We start from the raw sequence: 21609 nt of genomic DNA on the forward strand, positions 1-21609 counted from the left end.
AGTTATACCTGATGTAAATGACGAGTTGATGGGTGCTGACGAGTTGATGGGTGCAGCACAGCAACATGTCACAAGTATACATATGTAACAAACCTGCACATTATGCACATGTATCCTAGAACTTAAAGTATTAAAAAAAAAAAAGAGCAAAGAAAAATGAGAAGATTATAAATTAAACTCCAGGACAACCAATAAGTTATAGAAGAGGAGAAATGTGATCATTGTTTTTGACACTGCTTTGTTGTGAATAATACTAACAAAGGTAAAATAATGAAAATACAAAATATCAACTTAAACAATGATTATAATTAACTACATATATTGGAAGAATAGGGAGGGGCAATGTGTGTGCACCTGTGTGAGCGTGTGTGGTGAATGGAGTGGAGGCAGGGTTGTAAGGGTCTAAGTCCTGATCTTCCACAGTTGTAAATCAACATATGATTTCTACATTTGAAAAGCAAAAACATACTCAAGAAATAGCCATAGAAATATATTATCTGAACTTATTTAGGTAAATACTAAAATAAATGACTAAAAGTTGTTGCCCCTGAGGAACAGCCCTCAGGGCTGAGAAGGAATGAGCCAGGAAATCATTTTTTTGTGTGTGAAAAATCTTATATTATTGTTTGACTTTTCCAATTCCATTTCGGTAGCTAGGAGGCCATAGAAAACTATCTAATTTACATCGTACTTTGATAATAAGAACACTCTCTTCTCATCTCATGGTAGGGGTGGGACGTGGAAAAGCATTGCTTCTGATAACTTTAACCTGACTTGACAGTGATGTCCTTGCAGGTGAGCATATACATCCAGTTCCTTCTGCTAACCCCCACAATATTCTGAATGGCAGGATCCATCTGCAGAGAGCTGAGACACAACTGTAATCATGTCTTCTACACATACAGTGCTGTCCAGTTTACAAAGTCCTTGCACATACGTTATCTCGTTTGATCTTCCTAACAACCACGTGCAGTACTCAGGGTGAGGAATTTGTACAGAGAAGAAACTGGAACTCTTAGAGGCTGATTTGCTTATTCATTGTCACACAACCTGGACTCCAAACTCTCTACTACTTCATGGGCTGACTGAAGCCATCTATGTAAGACAAGGGGAAATACAGGACAATTTTAGAAGAAGTCGTTATCTCTGGTACATTGTCTATGTGAGGTCTTCTAATTTTGTGATATTGAGTCTTTCTATTCTTTATCTTCCCTGTCTGTCCACCACATCAATTCCTAACTTTTTCCTTCCTGTTCCTGGGTTACTCCCATTCTGACTTTTTGGATCTTATTACTGCTTCTTTTCTCACGCCTCCAGATTTAATTCTTTGCTTCAGGAATTGAAACATTTTAACACTGAGCCTAAACAGATAAATCGTGAGTATAGCGTTGACTTCATGGTTAGAGGTGGCCACCCTGGCCAGTCTGCAGCCTGGGAATTTGAACTAGACCTGAGAGCCCTCTTGATCGGAACCATGAGGCACCCAGGCCATCACATATGGTCTGCTTGGACCTCTATTCATCCAGTTCAGTCTTCCACAGACACAGGGGCTTTGCCCATGAAATACATCACCGAAGATAGATTTCACATTATATTTTAATCTTTTGATTTATTCCTCAAACACACACTAAGTTTGAGGCTAAAGAAATGGTGGGAAAAGATGAGATGGGAAAAGTGGGGAGGATGAAATGCACTATATTCAAAACATTAGGGTTTGTGTCCACCCTCAATGGCTGCTGAGGGCTAAGTGGATTAGAAAGGCTCATGTGTGAACCACCAACACTTTTTCCACCATCAGATTCCTTGGAGATCTCTTGATCCATTTTGTGATTGAGGTAGACAGGATCACAGCATCCAGTGTTATGGCTGCAGGCATAATTCCAACATCTGAGAACATTTTCCTCCCAGATATTTAATTTCCTCTTCCAGCCCTTTACCACTGGGGCCCTAAAACCACTTCACAACTCTATCCACCACATCATCTTAGCCTCTTTTGCAAGTCTTTTAATATCCATTGGAAAATAATGCTGTCTTTGATTCTGAGACAAATCCCTAACACTTCTTCCCTTGTTTCTAATTAGCAATATTTCTGTGGTAATTAAGACAAGAGTAACTCCTCAGTTCTGCAGCATTTTCAATTCAGAAAGAAAGAAAAATACGATAATAATATAAAGGGGCTCTAAGAATGAATTTGTTAGGGGACTTGAGTGTATGATAAATAACTTCAACCCATCTTAAAACACACAGACATTTGTGTAGATATACATACATATCATACATATGCATATACAGGAATGCACACACACATACACACACACAAACAAACAATAATTACCCAATTCTGGAAAAACAGGATTCAAAATGCAGTAATGGAAATACTGTCATTCTGTGGGCAGAATAAATGCATTATCTTAAACTCTAGGCATCCCACAAAATGAACAATTACAGTGAGCTGAATGCTGATGAAAGATGGCCAGAAACAGGCCATCTTTCTTCTCTCATGGGATGGCTAGAAATGGGCACATTTCCTTCCTGGTCAAACACCCAGTGACTTGGCATTTTCAATACTTTTCAAAGGCCCGCTGCATATGTTCACTCTGTGTTAGCTTTTGTTCTTGCTAAGTGTGGAGTGGAGTCAAAGCTATGCATTGCCAGACAAAATCTAATGCTGTAGGCTGAGCCAAGAGCCAAAGGTGCTATCATTTCTACTTTACAGATGGCACTCCTATCTCCAAACTTGGATTTGTGCATGAATGCACAAATAGATGCTTATACCTCTTCCTAAGGGATTAACAAAAAGATGTCCTACATGTCAAAAAAAAAAAAAAAAAGATATCCTTTCTGCATTTCTGACTTTTTCAAATCAAGGCATATTTTGAGACTGGTGCTCATCAGAGTTCAGTTAATGAGCTCTTGCTTGTAATTTTGTAAGTGTATATGTTTCTCAGGGAATTGACAGATAGCATAGGGTTTTATTTGTTTAGAAATTGCAATTATTTCTAGCAATTCGGTAATTATTTCTCCTGTAGCTAGTTACTTGGTGCCTTCTTAAGCAAAACTGTGTTTGCCAAGAGCCGGCTGGGGCAGTGCACTATTTGGTGGCTAAGGCTCTAGGCATGGCCCATGAGGATGCTGGCCCTGCTAAGGACAGGCTCCCAGCTCCATGATTTCTCCAGCCCCACCCCTGAGCTTGTCCATAGCTGAGGAGGCTGAGCTGCTGAGTACAATGCTTCTCTTTGTTTTAGTTATTTCTTCCATTGTGAAATCCAGGATTCTCTCACTCTTCTGTCTATTCAATCATACAATCATTGGGAGTTAGAGCTCATTGAGCCTTAGAGATCATCTTATTCACCCTCTCATTTTATGAATGGAGAATCTGTGGTGCACAGTGGATGGTTATGCCAAGGTCACCCAGCAGTCGGGAAGGGTTAGGCTAGAATACAGGTCTCTTTACTCTCTAGTCAGTGCTCCTTCATCCTCCATGTGATGATTTAATTCTTTTCAGTTAAGCAACTTGTGTAGAATTTCTAGTATGGATTAAGCATAGTGCTAGGTGCTGCAAGCTCAAGAAAGCCAAAAAAGAAGGAATGGTAAATGTCAAATGAGACAACATTAGAAGAGAACCTTACACAGTGCCTGATCCAGAGAAGGTATTCCATGGGTCCCTGCTTTTCTCCCCTTTACTCTTCCCCATCCTCTATAGATACATACAGAGGAGAAAAATCTCAGATATTTGAGGTAATCAAATTCTTGCAAGTATCAGAAGGGGAGCTGATAGACAACTCCAGTTACTCCTTTAGAAGCACATTTTCTAGTTCCTAATAAAAGCTCTCAGGCTAGGCCCACACCTGGAAGAACTTCCCTGGTATTCTATAAAGACATCAGCTCCTGGGCTGCCCCTCTATTCCAGAGTGTTGATGAATGCGTGGCTCACCCACACTGCCTGATTCATAAGCACATTAGTGCTGACTCACCGACAACTGAGAGCAAAAAAAACACATCTCCTCAGGTTTTGACTTGAGATGAAGACACTTACAAGATGCAAAATTCAGCTCTACTGATGGAATGATAACTGAAACACACCATGAGCTAGTCATCTGGGGAAAATATTGTCAAGGCCATTTGGTCTTAAACCCAGGCTCTTATACCCATTTTCTGAACTCATAATAAACCTTCATTTTCCAGAGATTTAAAAGTCTCCTTACTTTACTGTTAACCAAAAACCAGAAGCATAAAACCATGAAGAGTCAAAAGTAGCTGACCCAAGTTATCCCTGAGTTTAGCCTTGAATAGGAGGATTTGGCTAGAAGGCTCCTTCCAACCATGAGTTGCATGACTATAAGATTATCACCAACCATCTTACTGCCAGCTTTACATGAATGTGTTGTTCAATGATTCGAAGCTTCTCTAGACCTTATTCAAAGCAAGGTACACAGGCTCAGACAGCCTGCTCCACCCCTGGATACTTATATAGAATAATCATGTAGAAAGTATCGAATTGGGGGCAGCCAGGGCTGCATCTTGAGTTCCTGGGCCCCTCTGCAAATACATCTCCAAATAAGAAGACTGACAGCCTTGTTGGCATGTAATGAAATACAGAGCCATTCTGAAGATGGGCTCCTTGGCCACTGGGGAAGGCCATTCTTTCGTTTTGGCCTCAGCTCCTTGCCCTTTGATTCTTTTCCACCTTCTCATCAGAAGGGTAACAATCTAAACACCAAGTTCAACACATCCAGATCAGTTAGCAGGCAGTTTTAGCCACATATAGCACAACACAAGTTATGTTCATGAAGGATGAAGCATATTCAAGTGCATAAAGGACTGGTATACTGCCTGGTACAGAACCAAACCCGATTCTAGCATACATCCTTCATCTTTTTCTAAATCCAACTTGTACCGAAATACATTATGACAAAAACTGTCTCTCTAAGCTCTGTGAAAACAGGACCTTTTCTGGCAAGATTCCTGGTGCAGCCTGTTCTCTCTCAAAGCGGGACCCCATCATCCATAATGGCTGCTCGGTAAGCCTGGGTGTCCCTGTTACACTCACCTTCTCTGAACTCTGCTTTTTTGGTGGTTTGGCCTCTTAGCCTCCCTAACTCTCCTCCTCTTGCTCCTTCTCAGTCTCAGTTGTGCTCTTCTGTATTTGTGCACGTGTGTCTGGCTCCTCTGTTGCCCCCTTTCATGGACCCAGGGAGGCACTAGTACTCCTGTGTCCTCAGCACAGTCCCCTTCCTCGGGCAGACAAACTCAGAAATGGCCCGCATGATCCTTGCCTCCTGGTACTCATGCCCTTATGTAGTCTCCTCGCCACAAGTGTGTGTGGGACCACTGATGCACTTCTAACCAACAGCATATAGCAAAACGGTTGAGATGTCATTTCCATGATTATGTTGTGTACAATTGTGACATCTTGTTGGCAGACTGCCTCCCTTGAAGGTTTTGATGAAGCAAGAAGGCACATTGGAAAGGCCTATGTTTCCAGTATAAGACAGGGAGCTGAGGATGTCTCCCCCACTGCCCAATAACCACCAGGAATTGAGGGCAGCCTCTCACAGACAGTCAGCAGGAATCTGAGGCCTTCAGCCCCACAAGCCAGAAGGAACTGAATTCTGCTAACAACCACATGACATTGGAAGCAGACTTTTCTCCAACTGAAAAGAGACCACAGTCCTGGTCAGCATCTAGGTTGCAGCTTTCAGATGAGACCCTCAGCCAGAGGACCCAACAAAGCCATGCACAGACTCCTGACCCACAGAAGTGGTATGATAATGTGTGTTGTTTTAAGCCACTAAGTTTGTGGTAATATTATTCATAGCAGTAAATAACCAATATACGTCATACTTGAAGCACCCAACAATATGACTATTCAGTTTCAAAGACTATTTAGATTCAACAATGTGTGAGGAGGATAACAGGAAATATCTACCCTAACATCCTTTTTGGCAGAATTCCCTCTCCCCAGCACCTTGGACAGTTCACATCCAATCTCAACTTGACTTTGACAGCTTTGAGAAGCTCAGTGTCGTACAACATAGACATTCTACCTATGGACAACTCTTTTTTTTTTTTTTAAATAATTATCTTATATCTCTGCCACACTTATTCTATGCTATTCACTACTCTATAATGTATATGCATCATTGAAATTATTTCTCACAGTAATTCTATTAGTTCAGTACTATTAATATTTACATTATAAATATGAGGAAATTAAAGCTCAGAGAAGTTAGGCAACTTTTCCAAAATGAGTGTGTTAGACAGATTTTAACCCAACGCTGTCTAACTCAAAGTCATATTCTGAACAACTATGACATACTGCTCCAATCTTGTTAGAATGTTCCTCCTTATGTTAAACCAAACTCTTCCTTCTTCTGGTACCCCCTTATTGATCCCATAGGAGCTTTACAGGATAAAAATTGTATTTCTCTTCCACAGGAAAAATTTTAAGATGTTTAAAAATAGTTATTATGTTTCCTCTTTGCTTCTTTATTATAATTTTTTTAAAGCACCCTCCTTAAAAACTCAGTATAGAGAAGGATGAATAGGGAGAGCAGCGAGAAATTTTAGGGCAGTGAAACTACTTTGTGTGATACTGTAATGGTGGATACATGTCATTATACATTTGTCCAAACCCAAAATATATACACCAAGAGCAAATCCTAATGCAAACTGTAGAATAATGATGTGTCAATTTAGGTTCATCAATTATAAGAAATGTGCCACTCTGGTAGGAGATGTTGATAGCTGGGGAAGTTGTGCATGTGTTGGGGTAGGGACATATGAGAAGTGTCTGTACCTTTCATTCACTTCTGCTGTGAACCTAAAACCGCTCTGAAAACTAAGAATCGATTTTTTAAAAAATTTCACTACACAAACAGACAAATGAACAAAAACCCTTCTATGGGGAATGAAGAGAAACTAGCTAATGGATATATGGTTTCATTTGCAGTGATGGAAATGCTTTGAAATTAGATAGAGTTAGTGGTTGCACACACTGTGAATGTACTAAATGCTACTGAATTGTTCACTTTAAAATTGTCCATTTTATGCCATGTGAATTTCATTATATTTTTAAAATTCCTCCCCCAAAATGCATTATGGATATTTCAAACATAGAAAATGATAAACAGAGTGAATTAATATGGACCTATATATCCAACCACCAGCTTAAGAAAGAAAACATTGTAAATAGAATAAGAATTGTGTTTTTCCACCACATACTACCTTGCCCTCCCTTTCCACTGAGACATAACCACTACTCTGGATTTGGTAATTCTCACTCCCACGAATTTCTTTATTACTTTACTTCATACATTTGTATCACTGAACAATAAATATCATTATTGTACATGTTTTTAGATGTAAATAAATGCTATCATATTTTAGGTATTCTTATTCAACTTCCTTTTTCCATTCTAATTATGTCTGTGAGATTCATGAATATACCACATTTTCTTTATCCATTCTCCTGTTGATGGACATTCAGGTTATTTCTGTTTGTAACCATAACAATGAATGCTGCTAGGAGCATACTTATATGTGTCTTCTTATACACAAGTGCAATAAGTTTTTTAGGTTATATAGCTAGAAATACCTTTAGCTCTACCAGCCATTGCCTAGTTACTCTTATGGCAAGCTTCTGAGATGAATCACCATTGTATTTGTCCTCCCTGGAGAAGTTCTGTCTTGTCAGGAACACTGGTCCAGGAAAAAGAGACGATTGCCTCTTTGGTCTTAGATAGAATATGTCTAGCAGTGGTCTGAGATTGCAGAAAATGTTTTAGCAGTCTTACACCTTGTAATCTGCTATTGATATTTTTTTCAGACAGTAAATCTTAAGTATTTTTCACATGAATTTTTCTTAAACCAGGTATCCCCAGTCTGTACCTGCACAGGTTTTGTTTTAAACCTGAGTGCAGGACTTTAGTTCTATCCCCGTTGAATTTCACCTTGTTAGTTTTAGCCAGTCCTAAAGTCTGTAGAGGTATTTTGAGTCCTAACTCTGCTATCCCATCCATGAACTCAATAATCATACTTTCTTCATCTGATTTGATAAAATAAAGGATATAGCCAAAGATAAAGCCCTGTGATTTATGAAAAGATGTTCTCAGATGTTGATGTAATCAGTTGCCTGGGCATGGCTGGTCAATTAACCATGATGTAGCTCTCAATTTCTATTCAGTCCACAAGAATATCAAGGCAAACTTTGTTAGGGGCCTTGCCATATTGGCGGTATTTAGCTGATTTACATAACTAGCAATCTGGTGGAATATGGAAATGGGATTCCACTTAATATGCCTTGTTTTCAGTGAACGCATGCTAGTTTGAAGTGATTACTGCTTCTCATCCAAGAGGCCATAAACCATTTGAATAGTAATTCATCTTAGGATTTCTATGATGATCAGTATCAAATCCAGCAGGCTGTACAATCTGAAATCCGCTTTCGTTCTACAAAAAAAAAAATAAAAAATAAAAAAAAATCCAGTTTTTCTCATCTATGGTCTTTTGGTATCTTTCCCTTAATCATTTCTAAACTGTGGTTTTATGAGCATTTATACACGCTTTTTAAAATTCTGGCATAAAACTTGTCAGATTTGAAAACTTTTAAAGCCTCTGGGTGACCACTTAAGTTTGTTTATCCAGTTTAAGATTATTTTAACAAAATCGATTTTGTGCCTCTCTGTTGAAAGATCTTGCCTTTTGGTAAAGAAATAAAATACTTGAGTGATTCTCCTTTCTCTTCTCATCTTTAACCTTGCACCAAGTTCCCCAAGCAGTGAGTTTGTCCCTTCCTTGTTCTTCTAATTCAGAACATAGCTACTGAAAGCTGTTTTTGTTGTCTCTGGCATTTTTCTGAAGTCTCTGCTCATTCTGAGTGTTAGCCTGTCTGGCACTATTCTTACAGGCTTATAATACTCTTTTGTATTTGTCCTTGGTTATGTGTTTCTCTTTCTATCTTTTCTACCTGGTATTAATATATTGAATTCACTGAACAGCATTCTGGGTTGCCTCACTATTATTTCAGGTTGTCACCTCATTTCTCTCCTCTCTCTTCAGAAACAATGCTATTGCTTGTCTACTTCTGAAGGAGATAAGGGGACCCAACATTCAAACAATTGGAAAGCAGCATAATCATCATACACACATCGCTTTCCATGCCAGCTGCACCTCCTATGATTGGTTTCTTCCTCCTTTCTTCTCTTCCCTTCACCAACATAGAGGCAAAGAATAGCAGAGAACCAGAAGGAAACCATGAATTAATGGATGCAAGAGGCTTTTTAGCCTCCTTGAGCTCTTTGGCCCCATAATTGGTAGGGTTTTATGGTACTAGAGATGCTCACTGGATCCCATTGTCATCTGCTTAAGCCTGAATTGAGACCTGATTTTCAGAGGAGGAAAACACGGAAGCTAACAAACTCTGCTGTATTCAGAACTTAAAGAGTCAATCAAATCTAGATTGCAAAATGGTAGGAGTGCATCTAAGGAAAGAAACTGGTTGGAATGATTCATATCCATTTCTTCCCACATTAGAGACGGGACTTTTCTATAATGGCTCGGTACGTATAATGTTGCAGTACACAGTCCCTTATTCTGGACACCTGTGAGACCCATGAAACCTGGGCCCCTGAGTCTGTTTTCAGTGGCCATGATCCATTGGCAAGAATATTAAAATAGACCACTTCAGCTGGGGACCATTCCTCACATATCACAAGCTCTTTCCCCTTTCTGAAGCAAACTTCCAGCCCTGAAATATGAGAAAACTTACATGGCTTCCTGCCAACACCTGTGGAAGAAGAATAAGAGGGCTAATGACACAATATATTGTAAATCTCCTTGGCAAAAGAGGCTACATTATATTTTGATGTACATGATGGTGCTCAGATCTAGTAGGTGTTCACAATGTTAGCTCCTCCTTTTCTATAGGCTATATTGTTACATTTATTTTCTCACTCTCAAAGTAATTTTTCCAGTCCATTTTTTCTCCAGCACTGAAGAAGCCTGATGGCAATTTTATAAATTCAGTGGCTCCCAAGTTCTCTAACCAAGTCTTCCACCCTCACCATCATTCAATAAATGCTCAACTCAGACACATTTATATGCCCAAGTGCCTCACGTGGCCAATGATTCCTAAGTGCTAAACAGATTTGTTCTGGACTTGGAGTCTGAGCCTAAGGAGCGAGGCTGAGATAATTTAAGTGCCTCTTGTAACAGAAGGTAACTGGAATTCAATAGAGATAAATGTAAAATATTGAACTAGGGAGCTGAACCATAGACAGGGTAGAATTCTAAATGGAAAGGTTATGGCTGAATGACTAAGCAGGCGAGAACACACACTACACCCAAGGAATTCTTGCAGAAATACAAGTCTCGGGTGGACCCTGCAGAGAACAGGAGACAGGATGTGGTAGAACAGCATGGCCAAAGGAGAGCCACTGGGGCTCAGTAAAGGCCACTGCTTGGAAGTCTCCCTCCTGACGCAGACTGTCTGACAAGGGACAGAGGGATTTGGCTGGCTATGTAAAGCTGCCAGTTTTTAGCTGCTGTCATGAGCAGTCAATTTTGCTTTTTCTCTGCCAGGCTCCAAACACCAGAAGTAAAACATCTAATGATAACCTGAGGCATTGGCTGTGTCAACTAGGAAAATGAAAACGAAAACAAAAACAGCCACTCAGGTTGATTAATTTAATCAAATGATTGGCCAAGTTCCATGAAGAGATCAATAGAATCAGTGGTTTGACCAAATGAAGAGGCCAAATCAGGGAGTGTGATTGATCCCATCACCCTGTGCAGATTCAGCCAAACAAGGAGATGTATTTGCCCATGAAAGGGTCTCTTGCGTTCCCATAAATTTGTCTTGCAATGAGTCCATGACATTGGCAGGGGCCTGAAATACATCTGACATGGTTCTCACTTTTCCTTCTTTTGAAGTATGTTTTCATACAATTAACGTAAGGGCAGGAATTTGCCCTCTCTTAGATTGGCCACACCAGGAAAAGAAAAAGGGAATGGGGAAAGCCAGTAAAAAGACAAGTGGATGAACATAGGCTATGATTCAACAAGTTTTCAAAGCAGTCAACACATTTCTTGGGACACAAAAATTACTTGCACTATTTTCTGGACAAGATCCATCAACACTTAGCAAACTAGCAACCCCCCATGAAAGCACTTCATTCCTTAGCTAACGGTTTGCCTATTTCATGCTCCTCAATAGCCTATCAAAGGGTATTAAAAGACACACCAGTTACTAGCCTTGGGAACAACAGAGGTGACACAAGCCCAATTTCTCCCTTTGCTTAGCCTCCTCAATGTCCACTTTGAGAGCCCCCAGTCCGTAATGAAGAGGGCATCCATCAATTAAATTAGGGCAGCCTAACAAAGCTCTACAGAGTGTTGACATATATACTAAGCTCTTTTGGCCCAAGTTCCAAATTCACTCCTTGCTTTTGGCAGGAAGCAACATGGAGACTTCTGCTGGGAAAATGCCTCGCTATTGGAATGCATGAGAAAGAGGAGCTGTGAGTGCTAGTATTGTCCTCACACACACTCTCCTGCATTCTATTTTCCAATCAACTATGAACAATTGGGTCCTTTCTGACAGGTTGGCTGGGTGATAAATGTTCTGTCTTACATCCCTGTGTCTCAGCAAAGTGCTTTCTCTAAGGCTCATGCCACCCTTCTCCAACGTTCACAAAACCACCTGAAAAAGCCAGGCTTGTTTGCTTTCCTCCATCACTTTAGAAACTGGTGTGCGCCGATTCTTCATTCTTTAGACCAGAGTCACAGTCAGACTTTCTAGAGAAGCAGTTGTTGATTTAGACAACGATTAGCAAAAGCACAATTATTAGCTTTAAAAGTGCTCTCAAGGTGATCTGTAAACATCAGCAAGCCAAATTGCAGAAATCCCACTCTGCTCTCCAAGCCCCTGACTTCTTCAAAGCACTTGGCAGCTTATGGAAAATGAAATGCCCCTGTGTCTTCCCTGGCAGAGGCCCTGAGGCCTCCCTCCTGCTGCCTGTCCTGTCTCTCTGACCACCCCAAGCAGGATGGGCAGCTGTGAAGTGAGCACCTGGATTCGGACCCATTGCACCAGAGGTTCCCTCATTAGCATTCAGTTGTTATGCTTTCCTGGGGCCTTTTGTGGTTTACAGGATGGGAAAGAAATCTCTCCTCAAGAGCCTTAGAAAATCTCGGGAGTGGTGGTTCTTTATTAATCCACTTAATCAGTAAATTACATAATTAATATATCAAATGGTACTTAGAGGCTCAGAATATTTAAAAAGAATGTTGTATTGGTTGCACATTTTGATGCTGATTCTAGACATTCCTGGGGACAGCTCCAGAATTTCCATATAGGAGGGGCTTCAGGGTGCCATTTGGTTTGAAGGGGGGAGCTTCAAATGAAGGGAACTCATTTAAATTAAATGTTTATTTGGGGTGGTTTTTTGGGAGGGAAGTTCAGCTGGAGACTGGGGCCACTCCTGAACACACCTATACACTGATTTCTGAGCCCTTCTGCATTCTTGCTGTATTGAAGCGGGCAGGCCCTGGGAACCCAGATGGCTTTGATAAAGCGCTCACCTCTAATTTTCTCTCCTCTCTGCCAGCTTCTTGTTCTGCCCTTGGCTCTTTGCCTCCCCTGTGTCTGGCTTCCCTCTTCAGCTTTCTACCTGCACCCTTGCCCTTTCCTTCACCACTAACTTTGTTTCAAAATCTATCTCCTCTTTATCTCAGTCTAGTAATAAATGGCTAAAAGGCAGGAATGCCCAAGGGACTGCCATAAACCAGAATTATGACATAGCATCCAAGGCTAAAAGCTGAGATCACTATTCTAGTTTGAGAGCAAATGTTTTAAATGGTTCAGCCCATAAAGAATCCTGGATCTTGAGAAACTCACAAAAGTTAGGCTTTATTTTCTTTTTACAAATAAGAACAAACAGGATGACTCTGCCAAGCCAGACATTTTGTTTCCGAGCGTGCTGCCTTTCTAAGAGTGGGCGAGGACGTATTGCTTCTTTCTGGGGCTCTTGTCTTTGTAACCTTTTACCTCTCCATTCCACTCCCATCCCCACCAGAGGTGACATCACAGAGCAGAAATGGGTGAATCTACAAACAAGGTCAGACAAACCGGTGGAGGATGAAAACAATAGGTTGACCTTTACAAATATACAGTATTGGATTTGAAAGGGCTGGAGCCCAGAGATCAGGAGCCGAGGGTAAAGGCCCTGAATACCAATGCCACCCACTGGGAGCAATTCCATGTAAGGAAGTTATTTCTCACTGAGATCCCACACTAGAAAATGTCCTCCCAGGATCCCCTGAGTGAGGGACCAGGGAAATCGGAACGCTTGTACATTGTTGGCATAATACTTTGGAGTGTAAATCAGTGACATGTATCCAAACCCTTATAGACACACATTGACTTTTTCCTTCAGCATTACTTTCTAGGACTTTACCCTTAGAAAACAATTAAGAAAGTGCACAAGACTTACTTAAAAGGATGTCATCAAAGTACTGTCAGAAATACTGAAAAATGAAAAATGATCTATGTGTCCAGTAATGATTCTAGTTAAATAAATTACGGTGTATCATACAATGAAATGCCATGAAACTACTAAAAAATGAATTACATTTGTTGACATGTTCATAAGGTGTTTGGGTGGGAATGAAAGGCAGGAAGGATGTGAATTGAAATAAGACTCAGACCTGGCCCCCAAAAAGCAGGCACTCTAATAGGGGATGGACAACAGGTAGAATCTTGAAAAGGCTTTCAAAAGAAAAGACAAGACAATCAGATGCTGGTTGATTATTTTGTATTGTTTCCACAAAACTCCTTGTTGCTCTATACAAGGTTTAAATTACTCAGCCTCAAGCAGAGAAGGAAGAAAATAAAGAAGACTACATTAGCTTGGGAACATATCCCTGAATAAACGAGAGTTCATTATGGACTCTTAGTACATCAAAATCCAATTAATTCATTAGCTCTGCACTTGCATTTTTATTCTTTCCCCCCGGCTGCCAGCCTTTTACCCTATGATGCAGTTTACTAGCAACCCCAAAATGGGGTGAGTAGGGGAAATAAAAAGGAGATAAAATCCAAATGAATCGATTTGCTACTTGTTAAGTACGATGGACGCGAGCGGGTGGTGAAGGCAGGGAGGAGTGCCGACAACACAGTGTTTGCGAGGCTCTGGCAGAGGTCCTGCCTTGCAAGAGAACAGCGTGTGCATTGCACAAGGACCCTGAGTAGAAGGTGAGTGAGGGAGTCCATGTGTAGTCCTTGGAGCTGTAAGGCCCCCAAGCCACATGCTGCCTGCTGCAGATTTTCTGGGATTGCCAGTGACAAAGGGGGTTCAGCTGGAAGGGGATCTTCCTCTTCTGTCGGCTGACCCTTGAATTCTTTTTTTTCAGAAACATGACCCCTACAGACACCATGGAGTCTTTGAGTGACATGAGGTCTCCATGTCATGGATGGCCAGGCAGCTGCTGAATGAGGCATGCTCACGTTCTGATTCCCCAGATTAATCAACCTCACTCCCACCGTCTATTCCATCCCTCTGCAATCTCCTACTCACTTGAATATCATAAATCTACATTTTTTTTGTCCACAGGGAGAAAATAATTCTTATAACTTTAGTTCCTAGACTGTTACTTTTCAAAGTACTCTTTAGGGAACAGAAATAGAATGCATCAAATCATGTCTGCAGCTACTGTCCCTACTGAAATGTGGTACATCTTGTGTGCCATCAGCCTCCATGGCCTTATATTCTTTTCCACAAAACCATTACTCACGTTTTTCTTTTCTGTCCTGTTTCCCTCAGCCTGAGTTGCATTTTTAAAAATGGTATCTCAAGATCTTTAAGACACCTACAGTGGTTACCCTTTTATCAGTCTTCCTGTTCAAGTCTTGGAATGAAAAATTTAAGACTTCAGATCTCCTAAAAATCATGTGTGTATAATTACTTTTAATTTTGTTTGGAACAAAATTTCAGTATAAATTTCCTACGAGAAAAGAAGGGCCTGGGATATGTGCATTGGAAAAGGAAAGGTGGCCCAGGTCAAGGTATTTCCACTGGACCATCCACCAAGCAAGTCCCTGAGAGCTGACAGTGCTGATGAGCCAGGATGTGCACAATGAAAGTTCAACCTAGACAGAAACAGCCTTTCGGGGCTGCCTCCCAGGAGGCCATGGAGGGCTGTGATGATTGACTTGCAGCAGAACCTTGTGCCATCCCCCAAGCAGTCAGGTGATGTGCTATTCAGAAAACACCTCAGAGCCCAGCAATGAGGAAATGATGGTTGAAGCATCTGCGGGTCTAACATGGCCATGGGAAGAGCATCTCTGTTGTGATGTTCATGTCATACCAAGAACTCTTTCTATCTAAGGTGGAAAGTGCAGTCTGGTGGAAGAGAGTGGGGAGTGAGAAGCAGGAACCTGGTACCTTCACCCCCGTGTGCCCTGCGCAAGCCCCTCCCTGCTCTGGAACTCATTTGCGTCTGCTATGAAATTGCAAGAGAAGTAGGGGCTTTCTAAGCACCTGCCCCCTCCCACCCCTTGATCATTCTAGGAATCTCTGATACTTTCATGTGAATGAAGTAGGATTAATATTCTTAATGAGCTTCTGCCAGTCTCATAATTCTTATGGTTTAACCTAAAAAAATCAAGGAAAAAAAGACTGGAGAAATTAATGATTAAAATGCAGTCTGGGCATTTCTTTATTTCAATTTTCTTGTCACCCTTATATCCCTAAACCAAAGATAACAAGTTAGCAGGTATATTTCTTTACAATAACATAAGTCTGCCAAAACATTTTTAAGTTTCTTGTTTGACCTTGCTAAAGGCAACACAAACTCCTACAGCTGACAGGTCCTCTCAAGTCCAAGCCTCTGTGGTCCCAGAGCAAAGTCCCACTCAGGTCCAACTGTGGACAGGCAGGTGCCCATTCAAGGACTGCTTTTTAGGTTTCTTTTCACATACTATCACCCTCATATAGTAAATATTTATTTTGCTGTCTGAAGTATGATGATGAATCACTACTCTTCTCTCTTTAAACCTATAGCCTAATCACTCTTTTTTTTTTTTTCTTTTTCCGTGTTGATAGCTAGTTTCTACCTGTTTCATGTAATTGTTTAAAGAGCTTGGGGTCCACGAAACAGGTTTTGTGGGCATTGCTCAGCAATCAATTTGTCCTCTTAATAGCTCCATCCCTTCCCATAGAGAAGATCCTTCACTTTACAAGAGGTGCTCAGGTTTGAAATGATCCATCTGCCTCCATCCATCAGTCCTTTGCACCTCTTGTCTGCCTCTTTGCACTATGTGCTCTCCCTTTGCATGGGTTCTTCTGCTTATTTCACTCTCTGAGGATCTGGAGCCTGTTATCTGGTGTATCCAGTCCTCTGCCTCCCATCCAATCCTGGATCAATTGCTAGAGCCCTGCAAGTCACTTCATCTCTGTTCACAGTTTCTGCTGCAAGGCACAATGCAGAGAAGAGCAATGCGCTGAGGCTAGAGTTCACAGGAACCCTCTTCTTAGGGACCTGAGACTCTTGAAGGGAGCCATAATGGCTTCCAGATAGATGAAATGGAATGCAATGAAGGCAAGGCAATTTCACTCTCCTCAGTGCAGACTGCATTGAAACGGAAGAGCCTGCCTTCATTTTGATGCCAAGAGTAAGGAAAAGTTCCTCTGAAGGGTTTCTCTCTCTTGCCCTGCTCACTTTTCTATTTAAGTAAGAGGCTTTTTTTTTTTTTCTAGTCTCAGTATTTTTATTCTACTTTCTATGCAGGGACTGCCAAGGAAGGGCCCTTGGTTGGCCAGGAAGGAGAGGAAACACAGCGCTGAAAGTGAGGATGAGAGAAGGCACAGCAAGCCAATAAGTTAACCCTCTAGGAGATGGCAAAACACTACCCAAAGGGCTAGGAAGAAATTTGCAGCTCAGTTGCACCTGCTGTGGACATCCCATTTTTCTCTTATTTAATTAGAGGCACATGTGTTGAACACAAGAGATAAAGGCATCTGCAGACAGGTCTTCAAGAGCGCTTCAAGAGTGCTCTCCACTAGCCCTCCTTCTTCCCCACCCCTTTAGTCCGACCAGCAGAGGGCTGTCCCATGCATGAGCATCCTCCCAGCATCCCAAATAGTGTCCACAAAAGATCCAAAGATTTAATCCCCAGATATTTACTAGGGTCAACTATTGTTCCCAGTTGATGCTGGGCAAGCTGTATAAAACTGGATCTCTGCTTTCAAGCAGCTGACGATATAATTGTTGCAACAAGACAGAGACAAATGAAACAAAGAAAACCGGTATAAAACCATATATCACTCTGTGATGAAATGTGTGGTTTTTGCAGTTTTGTTTTGACCGGTACTCATAGAACTGTCAGCGATCGATAAAATGCTTGCCGGTGATATCAATATGTCATCAAAATTAATAGCACACCATGGCTGAGCTCCATTTATTCACTCATTCAACAAGTACTTATTAAGCACTTACTCTAATGATATTTTTGCATTTGCAAAGAGCTTTACAGTTTGCTAAACACTTTCACAGTGGCTTATTTGATTCTTATTAGGCAGGCATATTTACAGGAGATGGACAATGAGACTCAGAAAGGTTAGGTAGTTTCCAGATTCCCAAGTTAATAAGCCTGAGATCCAAGACTGTAGCTCTCTCTGGTCAATGGTGTACCCTCTTCCAGTCTGCCCCTGAGGCTCAGCCAGAAACAATGGCTGTACATTTGAGTCAATATGGTTAGCTGGCGGCCGTGACCTTATGCATCCTACCCACCCCTCCTTCACATACAATTATGGATAAAAAGGCTTTCCTTCCAGTTCTATAAAGAGGAGTCCTAGCAATATCATCTATAGGTTTTGTATAGATCTGCACAAACACACACTTTCCTGGCCCTTATACTCTGCTTCTTTCATCCCAGCTCCTTTTGTGTGGAGAAGACCAAACTGCTGATTTGTGGTCTTTGTGAATGTCTCCAGAGGCCCAGGATGAACTTTACAAACCCACCTCAATTTCAGGCTGAGGGGCAGGGTCATTTGCACAACTCTCTCCATCTTTCTTACCCCTCAAACTCTGATTAAAATGGTAATTGAGGGCAGTTGGGGTGGGGAGGAGAAAAAGGAAAGGAGCTGAGCTTTGTATGAGGCTAAAAAAGCCAGCTGCTTTCATTACCACCTGGAGAGGGTGTGTGGGGGGTGTTCATGTGTAGGATGGACATGAGTGATATGACATGAATGGATTTGGTTGCTTTAGTCTATGCCATAGCTGACTATATCCCCAAGGACTAGGGTACCAAGACTGATAGGTAAAGATTCCCCACGAATCAGAGTGGGTGCCTTTTCAATTACCAAGGTTGAATTTATCTTTTTCTCTCTTCCCTCCTTCTTTCTTTTTTTCCTTTCATTTTTCCCCTTTCTTCTTTTGTCCTTTCTTCCTTCTCTCTCTTTTTCTTTATAATATTCCCCCTTTCACAAATCTATTCCTTACAGCACAAATGACTCCTTTGTAAAAGAAGTCATCGCAATTAAACTATATTCCAGACTCCCTTGCAAAAAACAAAACTCACTACCAATATCTCCAAATACTTCAATAATGTTTTTTCTCCCACACCTTTCCTAAATAGAAACATCTCTTTCTTCACATGATACAAGAATCTCCAGGTTTTTTTGTTGGAGGCTACTCTTTCTCCTTCTCTCACCCAGCAGGACCCAGAGATGGTGTTGACATTCCTTGAGGTCTATGTAGATTGATGTCATTTACTGTTTTCCATACCCACCTCCATTTAGAATTGTGGCAGTCTCTGCTCTTCACCCAGCCCCACTCATCATCAGAGTTGGCTCTAACCCATCTAGCACCTCAACCTTAAAGTTTCTTTACCTTCTGAACTAAAAACCTCTGTCCACAACCCATCCTGGAGACCCACGACTTTGGCTCAGTTGAGAAGCTGTCATAACATGGGACTGCTCCACCTTTAGAACATTCACCTTGTCATATCCCTCCCTGACCACCTCTCCTTCTCCTTCTCTCTCTTTTATGCCTTTTTGAAACCCCGTCTTCTTTTGAATCTCAGTAAGAATGAAATGCTGTAGTTAATGTTTACCGGAAGCTTTCTATGCGCCAAACCCTGTGTGTCTATTATGTAATTTATCCTCACAACAACTCCATAGATGTAGGTGTTATTACTATCTCCATGTTACAGGTGAGGACGCCTCAGCTTAGAGCAATTTCCTCAGTCACACAATTAACAAACGTGTTGAAAAGGTGGCAAGTGCCCCAGAGCTTATACTGCTAGTCTGTATGCTAAAACTCTTCCATTTTGCCCTGTCCGTTAACTCATGCATGACTCCACTCCCTCTCCTATCTGCCCTGAAAATCTGGATGCATGACTTCTCCCTCCACTGAGCCACACCTTTGCATTTTTCACTCCTTGTCCTTCTGCTGCTGTCACCCCGCTAACCTCCAGGCTTGAATCCATCCAACTACCAGCATGTTTTACACTAGCCCTGGGCCAAAGAGCCCCCAGATTCATACTTTGGTTGAAATCTAACGTCAATGCCACTTCACTTGTGTCTTCAGAGGCCAAGCTCCAAAAAGAGCATCGGGCAGAGTAGGGACCATCAAAGGCAATCCTGGCACAACCACCAGAGTCCAAGTGAAACTTTACATAGGGATGTGCATGCCTTCCATGGAACCAGGCCTATTTTCCCTCAAGGAAGAAGCCATCAATAAAACAAATAAGAAAACAACACCCTAAGGTGAAATGTAAATTCGGTTGAAACTTCATGATGCCTGCAGTCTCATGAGAAGCACCCTCACCCTCAGCAGTCTGCGCTGTGTGAGCACCTTCTACACCTGGACTGGACAGGAGCAAAGACCATAGTCTGCTGCTGCTGATGGCACTGACATGCGCTGATGTTAATGGGCTCACACCAAGGCCAGCAGAATGACTTCAGCCTGAACCTACTGCCTCAGTTGGCTTAAAGAGCAGCCACTCCCATTTCATTCATTCACTCATTCATTCATTCAACAATTTCTTGAATGTCTTGAGTTAAGCAGCGAGGATACCATAAAGAATATGACATTTACATCTGGAAATATTTCAGTTCTTTAGTAATCAAAACTTCATTCCTATATTTACTGTCAGAAAATCACTTATGAAACCAGTAGAGGCTGAGGTATTTTAATAGAGAATGGGCCCAAAGATAAAAAATGGACAGATAATATCCCTCTTGATATTCCTCTTGATATTTTCTGAAGAGTGTACAGGAGAGGGACAAGCACCTTTGATGAGGGTCACATCAGTCAATCAGTCAATCATAATGGTCATTATCAACCATCTGTGCTGCTTGTGTTTACTTCAAGTACAGAAGTGCAGGCTTATTATAAGAAACTTAGAAAACATAAAAAAATGAAAGATACATATACCATGTATACATAATTACATGTAACAGAATAACATATAAATTACATACAGAGAGAATATGTATATATTCCAACATCTGAATTTAACTATTTTATCATTTTAGTGTATTCCATTCCAGTATGTTTGTCTCATTCACATCTTTCTCTAAAATAAAATAAAATAAATTCATCAATATGTTTCTAGATGCCATTTGATTAGAGCTCATATCCTTTCACCCTACCTAGCCTCCCTAACTATGACTTCGAATTTCCCAAGTGACTTTTTTTTTGTCCAGGGAGACATGCCTCAAGAGAAGGACGCTTAATTTTAATAGCTTAAGTTAAGAAGGTTGACTGTAAAATATATTGCGATTTATCCTGAAGCCAGACTCATTATATATCAGTTTGTTTGCATTTGTTGGCAGTTTTTAGTGGTCCAAAATGATCTTCTGATTAGCATGCCTAAGCAAGGGTTGACCATAGAGGTATTTCATACTCCCTGTAATTATTTACAAGTATGTGTGTATACCCTCTGGCCACACTCCACCAGCTACTCTCTGACTTTGATTCAGGGAGAAATAAGTTTGTGTCACCTGCGACCTGCCTTCTGTTTTGTACCAGTAAAAGGTTCTACCCTTGCTAGGGTTGTGAGCCCACCCTCCCTCAGAGCCCTGCTGCTTTTCCAGGAAGCAGGGAGGTGAGGTATGGAGCTAGCACTAAAGCAGCTGTGTGGGAGTGCAGGACAGTGGCTGAGTAATAAAGATCCTGGCTGCTGTTTTTTGGAGGGAGAAGGCCTGGCTTGCTAAGCAAAGCAAGATGGAAAGAAGTAACTGGAGAGTGGCTTGTCACACCCACCCAGCCTGACAGCACGACAGGTGAGTTAGCAAATGCTACATTGTAAGGAATTGCAAGCTATTTTCTGCAAAGTGGGCAAAGACTCTGGGATTAACGACTGTACAGCATGATAGATGTTGCTAAAGAAGGCCATAAATTACCAGCCATAAACCTGGCAAAGCTTATCCGATTGTATGCTGCAATCTGGGGCACTGGCAGATTTCCAGCGTGTGCTGGGGGAGGCGGGATGGGTGTGGGGGTTGATGCAGAAGCTGGCAATTCATACTCCTGGCCATAGAGTACAGATGGTGAGCTTGGCGAATGTCCAGCATTGGAGGCTGTGGAGGCAGCAATGCTGCT

At 41.4% G+C, this 21609-nt stretch overlaps 1 protein-coding gene and 1 long non-coding RNA gene across 2 annotated transcripts in view; one reads left to right on the plus strand and one right to left on the minus strand.

The window, feature by feature from the left end:
* TNR (tenascin R) overlaps window positions 1-21609 on the minus strand; it is a 270873-nt gene that overhangs the window by 224591 nt on the left and 24673 nt on the right. The gene's annotated exons all lie outside the window — the stretch shown is intronic.
* On the plus strand, window positions 5445-16015 carry LOC105540725. The gene is made up of 2 exons (XR_001006248.1): window positions 5445-5763; window positions 14413-16015. It is a non-coding gene; the product is annotated as an uncharacterized LOC105540725 (long non-coding RNA).

Source organism: Mandrillus leucophaeus, unplaced genomic scaffold (genome assembly GCF_000951045.1).
Source record: "Mandrillus leucophaeus isolate KB7577 unplaced genomic scaffold, Mleu.le_1.0 Scaffold226, whole genome shotgun sequence".
In the NCBI taxonomy this organism is placed as follows: domain Eukaryota; kingdom Metazoa; phylum Chordata; class Mammalia; order Primates; family Cercopithecidae; genus Mandrillus; species Mandrillus leucophaeus.